The following is an 18,400-nucleotide window of genomic DNA, read 5'->3' as shown; positions in this document are numbered from 1 at the left end:
ATTTAAATCCTTTTATTTTGTTCAATCTTCACATATATGCTCTGAATTACAGAGAGATAAATGGTGGTTCTTACTATGGGTTTTCTACCTGGATTTAGAGTTATCATCCTACAAAAATAGTTTCACCTTTCATTTTATTCTCCGTGGGTTCACAAATAAAAATATTATTTGAACTTTTAGGTCAGTTTCTGTTTTACCATTAAGGCTGATTGATGATCCCCATTCACAGCAGTGGTGTGAGTCAGGTTTATGATTCCCACAGGGGTGGTGAGACTTTGAACTGCACATATACATCTTACTATTAGTTAGCACCTAAAAGTGTGGCTGAACATTTTAAAACAGCTTATAAATCATTACAATTAACAACTTTCAAACTGCCCATCCAAAGCAACTGGCTTGACATGCCATCTGTTATTTTTCCCTAAAAGCTTCTGGTCTGTTTATCTAAGGCAGCCATTTAACATTTAAAATGATGTTCCTTTTTAAGGTGTGTGATGGGCTGATGAAGACAAGCTTTTGCTTTAATTATCAACAATTTCTGTGATGCGATATAATTTTTGCAGTGCTCAAGGCCCTTTACAAATCAAAAGGAATCCAACTTAAACAGTAATTAATGTCAAATGACTAGTCACAAAAGGCCCTATTTAATTAAAAAGTTCTAATCTTTGATTAAACCTCATCATACATTCTCCTGATTGCAAACTGTTGTCTGAAAAAGGAATGTAATTGGGGACCTAGTCTATTGTCTTTCTAAAATGACACCTTCAAATTATACAAAATGATTATGATTTCCTTAAAAGTTAAAAATCGTTCTTAAGTCATATTTTCATATTGATTGTTTTCCTCTTTTTTGCCAATATAATTGGAAGCCTCATTTTTCATTAAATAATATGCCAGCTAAAAAATAGTCAAGTAAATTTACCTATGATGTATTAAAAATCTGTTTATAAAGCTATTTAGGAACTACTGTATTTTTTGAAGTTGAAATTAAAGTAAGTAACCTTATTCTTGTAAAATCAATAAAAAGGCTGTGATAAAAGTGCAATTTTGTGTCAAATTATTATGGCATATTTTGTTCTAATATTTAGAAATGTTTCAAAATCTAAGTGATTTTTAAAAATTTCTTACATCTTTTTTTATACTTCTCATAGTCTAAGACATATTGAAATCACTGATTATTAATTCAGTTTTCTTCTGTATATTTTTCACATTGCACTTATTTTGAGATCATCGTGTTATATTTAATTATCATTCTCTTAAGTTTGAACATAGATAATGTGTTATTTTAATTAGGTCATTAAAAAAAGAGGTATAGTATTAAATGAATACAAAGACAAAAATTTGTTGGCATATTCTGGGAGGTACTTATTGCCATATTTTCTCTTCATTTTTATGGCAAGAAACTAAGCCATATACAATTCGATAATATAGTCCTCATTCAAGATTAATATTATTCTCTTACAAATTGATTTTTAATATGAATATTTTACTGTTATCATTCAGCCCACATTGTTATTGTGTTTATCCATATCCAACTGACTTTATGCCAATCTTATATACTATTCTAACCTAACTTGTATCATTCTAATCATTTCTGCTGTTCTAAATTAATGAATAATTTAAGGAAAACTAGGAAGAGGAAGAGCAAAGACATTTGTTCTATGCCTAGTACTGCTCTATATATGACATTTAATGCATATCATTTCATTGAACCTACCAACCAAAGCATTCACCATCTACAATTTAAATATAAATTTATTTTGTATATTTATCACATGGAATGTGTAAAGTAGAAGAATATGTATCTTTTCATTATATTAAAACCATATAAAATGTAACTAAAATTTTAACAATGAATTGTTTGCTTATGACAATTTGGTATTTTATAAACTATCTTTAATTCTAAGGCCAACCTAATGACTAAAGGAATAAAAGTGCCTTCTTTGGTCTTCATCTTAAAATAGAATTAAGTCCTTGATTAATTATCATAACACATCTAAAACTACAACATCAAGTCATCTGTATGTATGACATATGAGTAAAGCAGTCTGCTAAAATTTGTGGGTTTCATACTTCAGTAAAAAATAGAATTAATTTGATAAGAATAATTGAAGCAATAATACAAGTTAAAAGACATCATAAAATAATTCCAAAATTAATCCTGTCAAGTACTTAGCATTCAATGTCAAAATCGATAACTATTTACCTAAATAAAAATATAAATATTAAATCTTATTGAATTTTGATGATTCTCTCCTTTGCAAACTTAACAAACTACTACAATTCTTTTATATACAATAATGTGATAAGTTCTCTAATTCTGGAGACAATTTCTGTGATAAGATGTATAAAAAAATGTCCACCAGATTAGTTAAATAGTCAATGAATACTCTAATAAAGATGATTGCAATAAGGGAGAGAGATTGAACTTAACTCCCCTGAAACGAAAGGCAAGAGAGTTTTTAAATGCTAGAGTGAGTTAGTGCAAAAGTACTAGAGGACATTATTGGGGAGGTTTGGTCAATGTAATTATCTATATTTGTTAATGGTCACTTCTGAAAGTTAGGCTCCAAACTCCCACAGAAACTGGGAGATGGGGGCCTATAAAGAAATGATTACATTTCAAAGATTTGGCTCTCAAGTCCTTGAGGAAGATATTCCTTGGTTGTAGAAGATTTACAACTCAAAGGAGCAGGGAAAGAATTTACAATTCCAAGTTTTCTAAAGTAAATTCTCTAAGGAAAAAGGTCAAGGGCCTAGAGTCAGGAAGATGTCTGTCTGAAGTATAGTCAAGCTGAGGAGAATGTTAAGGCCCTCTTGTCCAAATGATCAGTTTCACTCTTTACTTAAAATGAACATTTTCTGGTGGATCATGATACTAATAAGAGTTTGCCAATTTTTCTATTGTTTACTTTGGATTCCATTGGATCCTTCTTAAATATTAATACATTTTAAATATCAAGATTTAAAAAATATTGTGTTTCTTCCAATTTTGATCCCTATGACACTAGCACTGACATGGGTCATATGTTATAATCACTTGTCGTGGATTCATTTAATCTTCGTAACACCCCACACCCAGAAGTAGGTATTTCTATACTTTATTTTATACTTGAGGAAATGAATGTATAGAAATGTTTAGATAACTTGCCTAAGGTCAAACATCTGGCATTGCTTGAGCCTCAGATATAAACCCACTGTAGTAAAAGAAACAAATACATTTCTGGGCTTAATTGTAAAAACATCATTCAAATAATAAAATTAGCATAAATTATGAAAATAATTGAGGGTTTTTTTTCCGTCTTGGAGAATAGAAAGCAGAGAAGGGAACTAAATAGTATTCTATTTGTAAATTTTTCTTTTGTATTAATTTGACACATTGCTTTAGGCCATGTCATGATAATAAATAATGATGATGAAAAAGAAAAAGAAGAAGAAGAAGAAGAAGAAGAAGGAGAAGAAGAAGAAGAAGAAGAAGAAGAAGAAGAGAAAAAGGAAAAGGAAAAGGAAAAGGAAAAGGAAAAGGAAAAGGAAAAGGAAAAGGAAAAGGAAAAGGAAAAGGAAAAGGAAAGGAAAAGGAAAAGAAAAAGGAAAAGAAGAAGCCGGATTCTCACTCAGCTGTTTTCCTGCCAAGGCCAGGAGGCTCGGAGGGAAAGAAGAAGAAGAAGAAGAAGAAGGAGGAGGAGGCGGAGGAGGAGGAGGAGGAGGAGGAGGAGGAGGAGAAGAAGAAGAAGATAATGAAAACCTGAATTTATTATTACAGGTCCTAAACTAGGTCATTTACATTTAATAGCAGATTTAACACTGAAATATCATCACAAGCTATTTTTTTCCAGTAATGTTGATTTGATTTATTTCATTAGATCAATGCCATTTACTTTCATTTTAAATCATAATAATAGTAACAATAAAAGCATGTGTTTGACACATTGCTTGTCAAAATTTGGATCAAGGCTTTTACATCTTTAGGTCATTAACTACATAAAGAACACACAGGCAGAGGCAGAATAAGAAAATAGCCTAAAGTAACACAGCAAGTACATAGTGAAAGCAGAATTTGAACTGAGAAAATCTGACTGTAACTTTGAAACGCAAAGTTCAGTTGCTTCATCAAGAATTTCTAGTTTCATTTTATTAATACATATTAAAGAAAAAGAAAATAGATTTTAAAAAAAAGGTCATGAATCATTTGGTTATACTAACTGAATCATACTTCCTGAACACAGTCCCTATTTATGACATATAACAGCTCTGTGACCTTGGGAAAGTTATTTGATCTCTGTGATCCTTGGATTCCTCTTTGAAAATGAAAATGGTGATTTCTGAAAAATCTATTTCAGAAGGGTATTGCATAATTAAATTGTGTATAAAATGTTTTATAAACTGCACGATAGAATACAAGTTCTAGTTAAATTTTAAAAAAATTAGAGCATTAGACCCAGAAAATTGCAACTTAACTCCAAATTTTCTATTGGAGAAAAAATGTTTCATCTTGGCTATAAAAACTAAGTGAAGTTAGACATATATTTAAATTAAATTAAACAACCAACTTATTTTTAAAATAAGCTTCCTAAAAATCAAGCATATAATTGATTTTTAGAAATGTATGCCTTTATATGTAAAATTATAAATTTTTAATAATCAAATTATAATTTTTTATTTATCAGTTTGGCAATGAAGAAAAATATTTGATAATATCCACTAATAAGATGATATGCAGTAGTAGACAGTGAATATATTGTGGTGTAGTTCTATTTGGTCCTGCTTTATTTCTACAAATTTTATTTTGACAGTTTCAAATATAAAGAATAACTGCAAGCATAGTGTGAAAAACTACCATGTATTCTTTATTCAGCAAACCCAAGTTCCCAAGTAAAGTCCTTTGTTGTAAAAGATTCAATCCAGAATCACCATTGCATCCAGTTCTTTGTTAGTGTCATTTAATTGAGAACAGTCCTTCAGTTTCTCCTTGAAGTCCCCAAATTTAATGTTTAAATATTATGTCAGTCATTTTTTAAATTGTTCTTATATCAGTTTTTATTGCTGCTGTAACAAATTGCCACAGGCTAAGTGGCTTCAAGCAACACAAATTCGGTGTTTTATAGTTCTGGAGGTTAGAACCAAATATTACTGAGCTAAAGTCAAGGTGCCAGCCTAATTGTATTTCTTCCTAGAGGCTTTAAGAGAGAATCTGTTTCCTTTCTTCTTTGAGCTAGAAGCCACTCACAATCCTTGGCTTTTGGTCTCATTCTTTTATCTTTGAAGTCAGCAACATTGGGCTAAGTCTTCTCATACTGCCATCTCTCTGGTTCTCTCCCTCTGACTCTCTTTTCCATTTATAAGTACCCTTAGGATTACATTGGTACCACTGAAATAATCCAGGATAATCTGTCCATCTCAAGGTCATCTGATTAGCAACCTTAAATCCATCTGTAAACTTCATTCTCCTTTGCCATGTAACCAAACATATCAACAAATTCTGGAGATTAGGATATCGACATCTTTAGGGAGGCCATTATTCTGAATACCACAGCCTCTCATTTTTGGATATTTTTTTATTTCATACCAATAGGTAGCACACAATATCTATTTGTCTCTTTTTCGGGGGTCTTAACATTTATCATTTGATGATAATAGATCAGTCAGATTTTCCGCCATGAAGTTACTTATTCTCATTTTGTAATTAATAACTATTTTTGTGTTGAGATTCTTGAGGTTATGTAAATATCCCATTCTCTATCCACTACTTTTAGGATTTGTTGCTGAATTTTGCCTGAATTCATAATCATTCAGATAATCGTCAAATGATCCTCAACACCGGCATTTCTTCTAGATTTATTATTTGGCTTTCTAATCTAAATAGCACATTTTCTACTCCTTACTGATATATCTGTATCAGTGCATACTTGCAATTTCTTAATTTTTATATTGGGTTATAATCTACTGCTAGCGTTATTCTGATATTCAATGTGTTGATTTGGCCAGTGGGAACTTTTTCAAGTTGCCTTATATAATTTTTTTAACTTTATCCCTATCATGCATTGAGCATCTCTTTATACTTTCTTATGAAACAAGTTCTTTTTCAGACTCATCTTTCTTTTTTCTCTGCTCCAGGCCTAGAATCAACAATTTCTTCAGGAATTCCTGATTCCTTCATTGGAGAGTAATATACAGAAAACAAATGGGGTCTAGATGAGCTCATTGCTTCTGGAGTGTCACTCATCCCAGTCTCATTTAGTAAAAAAGCCAGAAACTGTATGTACATATGTATGTGCATGTGTACACACACATCCCTATTTATTTCTATATCTATGCATGCTGATAACCAGTATTTCTAACTCCACTAAAAAACTACCGAGTTCACACTATTTCCACCTACTTCTGAATCTGTGCCTCCCTTGGTGGAGTGTTAAAAATGGCTACCATCATCTCAATCCTCTTGAATGTAGCCAGTCCTGCCAGGCTATTGCACCCTCACAGGATGGCCCCTACACCGATGTAAGTCAGCCTAGCCCAGCACTGCCTACCTCATTTGAGTTTGCCTAAGGGATTTTTGACAATGAAAGAAAGTAAGGAAAGAAGGACAGTGGGAGAAAGAGGAAGGAAAGTGGTAAATACTGCTTAAAGAAAAGGGTAGGGGAAAAAAAGAGAAACAAGAACTGTTAGAGCAATTTGTAAATGTCTATTAAGTTTTATAACTTTGTACTTAGAAATAATTTCAAATTTACAGAGAAGTTGTAGTAAGAGTAGTAGCAAGAACACTTAGAAATCCTTTACAAGATTTACCTTTTGTAAACACTTTGCCACCTTTATTTTGTCATTTTCTCTCATCCTCTTTTTTCGCTATATGGCACTTGTGTACATACATATGCTCTATAAAAGCCTATATGTATATACTTATAAATTTGCTCATATACACAGATTTTTTTCCTGAATTGTCTGTAAGTAAATTTCATATACCATGACTATTTATTCCTAAATATTTTAATGTTTATTTCCTCATAATGAAAATATTACCTTATATAATCCCAGTACAGTTACTGGCATCAAAAATGTAACATTGTTTTGTTTTGTTTTGTTTTTGTCTAATCAACTATGTGTATTCTAATTTTGTCACTTTATCCAATGATATCCTTTATAACATTTTTAATATTCAGAACAGAATTCTATCTAGGAGTGATCCTAGTATTATAATTAACTGCTATGTCATTTTAGCCTCCTCTCATCTGAAATATTTCCAAAGCTTTCTTTGTCTTTTATGACATTGACATTTATGAAGAATTTAGTTCCCCTAACTTTTTAGTAAACTATAGCTATTTGTTATTAAAATACACATTTCTTTTGGTATAGTTAATTCCTCATAAATTAATCTTATATGAAAAAAATTTCTACATACACATAAAAGTAAGCTAATAATTGCATCAACTTCAACACTTTAAAAATAAAACTTCCGAATCAATCTATATACCTATTAAGAATGAATTAGTTATATATATATGATTACATGTGTATGCCATGAAATCTTAAATATTTATTCAAAAGCATAATGATCTTGTATGGAAGGATGTGCTTGATTTATTACTAGGAGAAAATTAAATTATATAAAAGTGTGATAGTACTTTAATCACATACATTCATACCCTACCTATGTGATAAGGTATTGCTGCTTTTATAAATACTATGACTAAACCACATTTTCAAAATGTTATATTAGTATTATTTTGTACTCAATATTATTTCATATCAAGCATACAAATTTAAATTATATTTTAATTAAATTATATTTTAAAACTAATCTAAATAATTGAAACCTCTTAAAATGATACAAACTTTTACTATTTAGCATTTTCCAACACTAGAAAGCTATAAGAATTTTAGTGACATCTAAAAATATTATCATAATATTATTATTCAGTATAGAACTTCTCATAGCAAATTCTCTACAAATTCAAAAAAGCAGCAACCACTAGTATTTTGAAATATGTAAGATTACTATTAATTAATGTAACTGATATTTTTTGGTAATATGTTAGTATATAGTCAGATTACATGTTAAAGCTAAATGGATATGTATCAAATAACTATCTCAATAATATGCATTTTATCTTTTGAATCATCTTGTAGACACTCAGCAGAGAAAGCCCCATGTAGAAATGCCCTATATATATTCAACAAGCATGTTGGCTCTCCCCAAAATGATGTAATAGGCAGTAGAATATTGCTGCTAATTGGTATATGTTTTTCTTCCAGAAGTGAAAATTCTAACCTTTTACTTGACAGATGTTTGGGTAAAATGCCACGTAACATTTTGAGAGCTTATCTGTGCTCTTTACAGTTGTGTTTATGCTGCCACACATTCAAGAGCAAAGGAAAAAGTAAAGAAAAGCAAAAACATGACCTAGTTAGCTATTTGCAGATAAACATATAAATCTAAAGTAAATGAATTTCAAATATGTGAAATATTTATATTTATAAGATATATAATCAAATAAAATACCAAAATAGAAAGTATATTTTTAAACATTTGGAACATTTGAGAGCAAATGGCATGTAGGATGGTTGGTCAAGAGATAGTAATTACAAATAAATGTAATTACTGTATTTTTTAAAATAGATTTATAATTCTTAAATGTCCACTATATCTATTTTTGTCATAATTTAGCTACAAATGGACTAATACAATTGTTTTTTAGAGATAGCAAAATCCTTCTCAAATATCATCTGGTCACCATAAATTTGGGAGAGAAGAACATTGGATATTTTATTACCACTTTTGAAATAATAAAATTTAGTCATTGGAAAGTTAACTAATTTGCCTACTGTACCAGATTAAAGCAAGATCTTCCAATAACATTTTCAACATCATTAACGACACATTCTATCCTGAACAGCCCACCCCTGCCCTCCACCAAACTGTCAGAAACTTTGAAGCCCAATTAAGACTGCCAGTGATCCTATGTATTTTATTACATACTGTGATAATGTTTATGAATTCTTTGTTAAATTTATTTATTTATTTATTTGTTGAAAATGCTTACCAAGTTCATATAAACCAATCAAGTTTATTGAGTTCTCGTGTCATCAGTATTTTAAACCCATCAGGATGAATGATAAACGTATTCAGTTGGACAGAATGGAGACAACTGTAGGCTTCAATGAATTAATTTACACTTTTATAAGAAAAACAACATTTAATCCATATGACATTACTTTAATTGATTACTAAAAATCCTATCAGATATTGAACTTTACATATATAACAATAATGAAACACTGCAATTTAGTATGCCTTACTTAAAGAGTTAAATCACATAAATAAAAGTCAGAAGTACTAATAAATCCTTTCTCTTTGAAATGTTCCATTATAGCATACTAAGTTAATGGGTTCTTATTTCATTTACCTATAAATTAATTCTTCTCTTTATCACTGACTAGTTTCCCCAAAGTACAGTAAAATTAAAAAAAAAAAAAGAATGTTAGTTATAGGACTACATCGAGGATGCTGCTGTTTCACTTAGATGATATATTGTTTACAATGAACATGTAACAATTGAAGACAAGAGAAAGTTGTCATAAGCAATCAATTGTTTCTTGTGTATTAGAAAACTGAGTGATCTCGATTTAAAAAAAAGAAAGACTTCCTTGATGAGAAGATGAACAAAAGCAAATATGAAAATTAATATTGCATGCATGACATATAGTAAAGTGACTGAATTTAAAGTACTGGTGAGGGGAAATGGTGCTATTAGGTTATTTATATATTTTCTTTAACATAAAGTATTATGTATTCCCAACAGAAAATTTATAAAATTGAAGATATTAAGAAGAATTCCACCACCCTATCACTCAGCTATTAGTGCTTATGTTTTATAGCCTTATAAATGCTTGACGCTTATCTCCCCTCAATTTTTATGTATAAATGTGTATACACAAGTTTTAAGAAACTTCTAATACTTTATACTCTGCTTTTATTAAATGCTGTTTAATATAAATTTTTGAGTGATTTTTTCCATTTTATTTACTTTTTTATATTAACATTTGAATAGAATGCTAACATATAGTTGTTCTATAACATATTCGTCCAATCCCTTTGTGGTAGGCAGCATGCTTCCTGCAAGGATGTCCACATCCTAACCCCTGGAATCTGAAAATATGTTATGGTTCATGGAAAAGGGGATTTTGCAGGTGTAAATAAGGCTTTAGTTTAGAGGAATTGTCTGAGTTGTCTGATTGGACCCAGTCTAATAACATGATGCCTTAAAAGAGAATTTTCTCCACATAGAGGCAAGAGAGATACAGTTGAAGAGGAAGTAAAAGAGATTCAAAGTTTGAGAAGAAGCCAACTTGGCTTGTTGGAAGATGGAGAAGACAACTTGACAAGGAATGAGAACAGCCTTAAGGAGCTGAGAAAATCTCCTGGTTGACAACCAGAAAGGAAATGGAGACCTCGTTCCTACAGAAACAGAGAACTGAATTTGGCCAAAAATCTTGGATCATGGACAAAGGAGCTTCCTCGTCTGCCTTGTTCACTATTATAATTCCAGAACCTAAAATGTACCTCTCATTCGCTAAAGGGATAAATGAATGAATTCTGCCTTTGTAGATTTTTTAGTATCACTTATAGATTCTTTTTCTCTTGAGAGATTATTCTATTTTTCTTGATTTATAGAAGCTAGAAGTTCTATATTAAATATACAGTGTTGTTAGGATGAGAAATCTAGAAGAATTCATTTTATAAGAGAAAAGAAATGCACCAACAAGAGTTACTAAAAATAAAAAGAATTGGTTCAGTAAAATCAGAAAAACATTATATTGTTCAGCTAATCTTATAGCAGGAGAAACAAAATAGGGAGAAGAAACAGCCAGAACTATGGAAATTACCCATTGATTCTGATGCAGGAGTGGAAAGAACCAAGATTACAGAACTTTGAATATATGGAGTCAAGGTTTTATTAGAGACTGACGTACCACTCCTGACGTCAGGGAGGAGTGAAGAATGATTTTGTGCAATAAATAAAGTCATGAAGCGAGAAATACATATTATTTATAAAAACAAATGGGGTCTAAATGCTGAAGAGTTTCTGGGGTACTGTAGAAACATGGTTTCTTCTATGACTTAGCTGTAGTGATTTGCCTACAAGTGAAACAATTGAGCTTCCATGTTGTCTGCTCCTCTTCCTGTCAGCTTGCTCTTTGAAAATGTCACTTGATCTGAAAATGGTAGAAGCCCACTCTTATTCAAACTATTGGGTTTGGGACTTGAACAAATGAAGCAGGCTGATGCTCATCCTGTTCTCTCTGCCCACAAGGTGCAGCCTACCCAAAGCAGCACTGGAGAGCGTCACTTGGCATTAACACTTAACAATATTTTTTTCATCATCCTGGAAATTTAAGAATCAAGGAACTATTTCTGTGTTGCTTGTTATATTTTGCCTAGCAATCAATGAGCTATTTTAATTAACAAACCTGGGCTTTTTTTTCACTCCCAGAATGTTTCTTCTTCGTATTTTTATGGTTATGGATTTTCCTTATTTTCCCCATTCTATTTTGTTGTCTCTTGTATAGTTTTTGTTATTTATTATTTATTATCGTGTCCCCTTCATGGATATCCTGAACCTCGCATTGTGTTTATTTTTCTCTGATTTTATCTCTTCATTGGCTCGTTTCCTCTGAGGTACAGGAAAATAGCTGAACTTTTTTCATGTATTTCTCTAAGTTTTCTGCAATATTCTTCCTGATATTGACCGTACCTAGTGTTTTACATTTCAATCTGACTTTTTATATTTTATAGTATTTCTCTTTTGTGACTACCTCTTAAGTTTCTTGGATTCACTATCTCTAAAAAATATTTTTGAACATATGAACTAGAATTTTAGAAAGCTTTACTTCTGTTTCCACATTTATTCCACTTCACGGGAGAGTATATGTCTTGATTCCTCAATGTGGTCCTGAACTCATCTGTAAGACCTGTTTTTCAGAATAATATATTTAGCCTGTCCGTCTTCACAGAGGGAGATTATTGAGGCTAAAGACAGTCTCTCTGAGATACTGTGCAGAGTATGACCAGATCCAGACAAAAGCAAAGGCTCAGTCATCTAGTGCACTTCCCAGAACTACAGATAAAACAAAACATGCAGCCACTCTCTCCCCACAACTCTGCTTTTTTGGCTTCTTCTATCTAGAGTATGTGATATTTATATTTTTTCAGGTCTCTTCCTCTTATTCCCAAGGAAGTGGCTCTGGGGAATTAGGACTTGAAAAGTTTCCTTCAATCTAGTCCCATCTCAACTGTATCAATAAAACACCCGTAGTTAATCAAATATGTCATTGTTGCTCTTTCCACATGATGCACATTTTTCTTTACTTTTCCGATGATATTCTCAAAGACAATTTAGCAAGGATTGAGGCAAGGGAGGAGTAAGTGATATGTCACCAATTCACTTTGAAACTAAGACAAGATTTTAAAGTTTGATTAATCGTAAATATCTCTTCCTTTTAATGTATGCATGCACTTAAAACCAAGTACTCTGTTTTTTTTGTTTTGTTTTTTTTAATTAAATGTTTTCATTCTTAACCTAAACTACTTGGAATAATACACTCTGCTACCCAGAGTGCTCAAGATTCTTCTAATCTAGAGGCCATGGAGCTCAAGGAACACCATGAGTCGTTTCTTCATAAATGTTCCCTTTAAAACGATGTAATATTTTTAAAGTGTATTTTTTTATGCAAATATATTGGAAGTAAGTTCTAAAACATTCAGCAGATTCTTGAAAGGGTCCGAGACTCGAGAGTCTAGTTAAGGCTATTAGACTATTGTTAATTTATACTTGTCGAAATGTCTGAGCCATAAAATAAACTTTTAAAACCTCACCATTTTTATGCCCTTCTGTGACTGCTCTTGACTGTTCACATCAGCGTGCCCTTTGCCTCTAACTAGACAGAATTATGTGTCCACTTTTCACCAGCGAGAGTGAGCAAGATCTCTATATCTCATGGGCATATTGCTGCTAAACCTGAATAGTGAAGTGAAAAGTCTGCTCCCTAGGCAATCTTTTACTTCTCAATCTTTTACTTCACTTGTATCATAATAGTTATAATCAATTAAGCCTCCCACTGCAAATTCAGCTTCTGATCAAAGTACATAAAGCTTTGTATTTTTAAAAAAAAGAAAGGATTTTTCAATTATTAATTGATTTTGTGTGATGCACTGCACTATATGAAATGTTTTAATAATTTTTCAATTATTTTTCAATTATTAAAACATTTCATATAGTGCAGTGCATCACACAAAATCATCTCACCTCTCTTTAAATTTAGTATTATCGGAGTAAAGCTGATTTTAGATAATTTTCCAAAACAGAATTACTTCAATGTTTGCACACAATGAGTATGCTAATCAAGTGTGTACAATTCCTACAAGTGTTCATGAAAATATTTGTACAAAATGAGTTTGTAGATTACCACCAAATTTATTGGAAAGGGGTTTTGTAGCATTCAGCAGATTCTTGAAAGGATCCTTGTCACAAGAGTTTAATTACCACTGTTCCTTATACCTTCAGAATATTTGTAATTTATATTAGAATAAATGATAAACAGTGCGATAAATATTAAATTATTTTTTATGCTTTACTCTGATTGCTGTGACCCAATCAAATTATTTAGAAGGAAAAGATAGATTACGCCAACTCATCTCATTATTATAGCCAATATGTTTTAGAATTTAACCTATGATTTTTCTAAGATAAATTGGCCAATGTTTAAATATTCAAACATCTAAATTCTTTTTGTTTAATGTTATATTTGTGGTTATTACATATTAAACCTACTACAATACTTTTGGTGAGAAATAAAGATATCACTCGGTTACTACTAGAGATGAATTTCTTCAAAGTTCTTCAATGTTTAATTAAAATGTTATGAATCATTATATTCTTATTTTAGAATCGGCAATTTGTAAATGACTTTGGCCTTTTTTTTCCTGTATATTCTGCTCTCACTTTTTCTGGAAACAGGTGAAACTAACTCAGAAAACTGTGGACACCCTCTAAGAATCTGTGTTTAGAAATTAGGTTTCAGTAGCTCCAGAGATCAATCTAGGCATAATAATTTTAAAGATGATTCATTCCAGTGATTTCTTTTATTTAACATTTAATATGATTTCAAAAAGATCACTTGAGTAAGAACAGAAATAATATTATTGGATGTGTACTTGTTTAGATTTATACAGGAGGGAAAAAACTAAACAAAGTGGCTTTATTTAAAACAAAAGTATGCTATTTCCAGGGTGACAGACAATAGCTGTTTAACAGAGCCTGGCGTTCAATTGAACTGCTCTGAATTTTTAAAAGATAAGAGGAAATAATATGCCTAGCTCACTGAAAAGAGGAATTTACATAAGTAGAACATAATTATCCAAGTAAGACCTTGTTGCTGAGACTTGGGAGGGTTAATGATTATGCTGATAATTAAAATGCATAGGATTTGTAGAGCACTTATTTGCTTTCTGAAGAGCTCAGTGTACTTCCTGTATATTCTTCTTATTGATCTCTATGTGATAGTTGGATATCAGGATGTTTAAATGCCTCAGAATAATGGAAAGAAATGTGTGACCCGTCATAACCACATGCGATTATAAGCTTTTGGGTTCTGTCTCACCTGAAAGGCAGGGCCTCCGGTGACATATCTTTTTGAAACATCATTTCAGGTCAACATAGCAAAACTGACTCTGAGGAAAGAGTTTTTACTGAATCACATTTCCCAGGTTCCCTCCAAGGGCTAGTTTCTCAGCTTCAGAACTGTCCTAACATTCTTACTCCAAGAAATCATGGAGTTGCTGCACCAAGCATGAACTACTTATTACTTTGGTTTCCAGCTTCAGCCACTTTATTTTAACGATCCAGCAGTCACGTCTATAAATTAACTATTTCATTCATAAACTTTTTATTTGCTTTAAACAGTAGGATACAAGATGGAACAAACCTGTCAAGGAAGGAAATTTCCAAAACAAATGCCTGAATGTCTGTCTTTATTGTCAAAGTGACCACAGGGGGGAGCTAGCATGTAACTTCTTATGGGGCAGAAGAGTTGAGGTTTCAAAATTAATTGAACTCTTTTATTTCTGGCTAAGTCAGAAGACGGTAAAAATATGCCATTTGGAATTTATAAAACTCAAGATAATTTTTCTCATAATTACATTTTGCACAATGCAGTCCAACTCCTCTTTTTAATATATGCTAATACATTAGATATAATTAAACAGATTTATTTTTGCTCTGACAATTTGTTTCTATTTGGTCTCTCAAGTACTCCACACCCAAGTATACACACATACATGAACACACACAAGATTTATTTAAACCACATAAACTTCAATTGTAAAACTTAAAAACACATATCTTAAATTAACTTTTAAATTTAAATCTCAAAACTTTAAAATAAATATCCCGAAATATGTTTCACTGTTCAAAAACTGATTATTAACAACTAATGTATGAGTATTTCCTCTGACTTACAGTCTTAGGAATCTATGTAAAATACATAAACGCTAGTTAGAAATTTAGTTCATTTATTGTGTGAACTTCAAATTAGTAGAACTTGAAAATTTTTGTAATCTTGTAACTTTTATTTTTTTACTGTTCATTGGGTATACACTTCTTACGTGTGGGAGGAGACATCTATATCTATATATATATATGTTATCATATAGTAAATAGCATATACATAAATATAGAAGAAATTAAAATATATTGTTTCTTGACAAATGTTTTCCTAAGAACAATATTTAAAAATTTTAGTAAAAATTAGAAAAAATATTCAGTTAAAATACTATTTACATTGGAGATATTTTTCACTTTTTCTTATTTTATTGTTATGTAGGAGAGATTTTATCAAAAACTTTTAAAATTATAAAACATTTCCCCTGACGCATTAAAATTAGAGTTAATTTGGGTAGCTTCATTATAATTCATATTTATCACAAAGGATAAAGATATGCTTTAGTGATTGTCTTATTAGTAGTGTGAATTTGTCATTTGTTAAAAGGGAGAGTTTTGATTAAATGTCTGCAAATGGCCGGTAGCCATGTGTTAGAGAGGAGCTACAAATTTCTCTAAAAGACAATGAAAACTAGGAGAACTAGCTGTGAATGAAATAACTCATTCGCCTGAGGATTTAAATAAGATATGGAAAGTTTTGATACTTGTTACATCTAAAACAGTTTAGTTATTAAATTTATCTTTGAAAATTTTCTGTTAACAAATAAAAATATATGAAACAAGGTAGTAAAATATTGGTCAAAATGATGGAGAAATAGTGGAAAAAATTGTTATTTACATAAACAGTGGCTGTGTTGAAAAGAGCATCAAAAATTACTCTTAAGAACACTATTTTATTGAACTCAAGAATATAGCAAGCAGGGCAAATTTTTGAAAAATATTATAACTGCTGCCATTATGGCTGCATGCATACACGCTCAGAACTATGACTACAACTACTAAATATGAATTTTAGAGTCTCCCAGAGACTAAATAAAATAACCTCGATAACATAACATTTTATTAAAAAGCATCTTTAAGATTATTTCTTAATAATAATAATTTAATTATTGATTTAATGTAGCAATTTTAATCAATCTTTATCAGTCTATAAAAATAAACAGCAATACTTCCTTGCTTAAAACTATTCCAATATAACAATTTGTTTTAAACTTATTTAGACAAGCATAATCTTATTAATTAACGTTATATTTATATGTCTTTCCAAGTACATATTCTCAATGAGTGTGCATACTTATATATTTTGATTAATTCACACAAAATCTTTGGATATTCAGTATATGTGCGAATAAAAAAGGAAGAATACAATTTTGGCTTAAGGTTAAGACTATCATTTATAATTAGAAATCATGATTATAAATCAGTCTCTTTTTGAGAAATGTGAGATTGTAGGTATTGTCAGTTAAGCATAAAACTACGTTCTTCTATATCCCTTAACTAGATCTCACATGCTCACAGCCTACTACAGTGCAAAACCTAATAGGATTTTTGAAATGTTTTACCATATTTATAGCATCTCTTTTTTAAATAATTGAGCTCAATATTTTAAACATAGTCTAAAAGAAATCTTTCGATAACTATATTGTAAACAGAAAAAACATTTGAGGGAAAAAGACAGAATTTATGAGATGGTTACAAAATAGGAGTGATTATAGTTTTAAAATTTGTGTTTGTTTAAAGAGAAGCCAAACAATTAGAAGTATCAGTTAATTACATTTCCTTTAAAAATGAAATAAGGGTGAGATATAAAATGAAAATTTATTATTTTGTGTACGTATTAGTCTTTAACAACAGAACTCAATAATACAAATTAGTCTTTAACAACAGAACTGAATAATACAAATAAAGTATAAGTAAGTCTTCCGATATAGTTCTATTTCGCTCCCTTTGGCAGATACCCTGTGGTATTCACCATAACCGTGGTAGTTCTCTCTTTATACACTAGGGGGAGGTATGACATAATCACTCCGGCGGGGTGGTGAACAAATTGATGTCTATGAGGATGTATTTCTTACCACTGGTCTCAGACACTGTGTTTCTCCCCTCATTTGCATAATAGCACATCTAATTAAGGCTAATCAATAAACCATGCTACTTTTTTTGGAATTTTTTCATTCTCTTGTATTTGCCTTATCATAAACCTCAAATAAAGATATTTTCTGACTTCCCTTGAATTAGTATGCAAAGCAAAAAAAACCATAGACTTCTCCTATTAAAAGAGTAAGGATTAATAAATGAGTTTGTAATCACTACTCTTTCCTTAAGTTAGTTGCTGCTTTTAAAGCCTCAAAACTTCACTTGCCAAGGTACACACTTTGAGACAGAGGTACTAGGCAGCATGGTTAGGCACCCATAGAGCAAAATAATCCAGATTTCTATGAAGCTCTAACTCCCTTGTTTAGTAAAGATATGTGCATGACAAACCATCTTTTAGAGAATATACAAAGCCATTTTAGGATTTGAAGATCTGACTGTAAAGAGCCCCTCTTTGAATTCATCAACTGTTCAAGATAGAGTCTTAAAAGAGTGGTGAATTTGGGGTCAGATCTGACTGCAAATTCAGACTATTGGTTACATCATTGAAACCACTGGGAAATAAATAACTTTTTTTTAAACCTGAATTTTAAGCAGTTATCCCAAAAATAATCATCAGAACTTTCTTGTAATTGGTCTGGATTTGATTTTCTTTGAATCCTGAATGATTCATGTTACAGATTTGTATGTTAGTCATTCACAATTTATAAATGGCAACTTAACTTTAGTATTTATGAATTGCGATCAATATTCTAGCAATCAAAACACTCACCTTTTCTATTTCAATACTTCAATTTTTTTTTTTTTTTCTT

Source organism: Pteropus alecto, unplaced genomic scaffold (assembly GCF_000325575.1).
Source record: "Pteropus alecto unplaced genomic scaffold, ASM32557v1 scaffold35, whole genome shotgun sequence".
Classification (NCBI taxonomy): domain Eukaryota; kingdom Metazoa; phylum Chordata; class Mammalia; order Chiroptera; family Pteropodidae; genus Pteropus; species Pteropus alecto.
This window is presented reverse-complemented; position numbering follows the sequence as displayed.